Genomic DNA, 777 nt, shown 5'->3' with positions numbered 1-777 from the left:
TGATGGAGCATATCATTCATGTTGATCAGACATATTGCATTCCAAGTAGGTTAATATCTGATAATATTTTTTTAATTCGTGACTTCTTAGATTTTTCCAAGTCATTGGGCTGCGAAAATGTTTTAATTTCACTAGACCAGGAAAAGGCTTTCGATAGAGTTGAGCATCAATATTTGTGGCAAACTTTAGATGCTTTTGGTTTTAGTTCTAGTTTTATAAATATGATTCAAGTCTTGTACAATGATATTGAGAGTATATTGAAGGTCAACGGTGGTTTAAGTGCTCCTTTCAAGGTTCAGAGGGGAATAAGACAAGGTTGTCCACTATCTGGTATGTTGTATTCTTTGGCAATAGAGCCTCTTTTACATAATTTAAGGCAATCTCTTTCTGGTGTGTTTCTGCCTGGTTGTGAAACAGGTTTTAAGTTATCTGCTTATGCTGATGATGTTGTTGTAATTGTTAACAAACAAAAAGATATTGACACTCTTGTTAAAAATATGAATGTTTTTAGTGTTTTATCTTCTGCTAAAGTTAACTGGGAAAAAAGTAAAGCCATAACAACCAGTGAAAAATTAAGACGGATTTTTGTTTTACCTGGTGGGTTAACCTGGAGTAAGGGGGGTTTTAAGTATCTTGGGGTTTATCTTGGTGATGATGTTTTAATGTGTAGGAACTGGGAAAATGTTTTAGAGAAAGTTGAGGGGCGTTTAACTGGGAAAAAGAAAGTTGAGGGGCGTTTAAAAAAGTGGAAATGGATTCTTCCACATATGTCTTTTA

The sequence above is a fragment of the Sinocyclocheilus grahami genome, unplaced genomic scaffold (assembly GCF_001515645.1).
Source record: "Sinocyclocheilus grahami isolate Dianchi unplaced genomic scaffold, SAMN03320097.WGS_v1.1 scaffold1222.1, whole genome shotgun sequence".
NCBI lineage: Eukaryota > Metazoa > Chordata > Actinopteri > Cypriniformes > Cyprinidae > Sinocyclocheilus > Sinocyclocheilus grahami.
The sequence above is the reverse complement of the archived record's forward strand: the minus strand, read 5'-3'. Positions refer to the sequence as shown.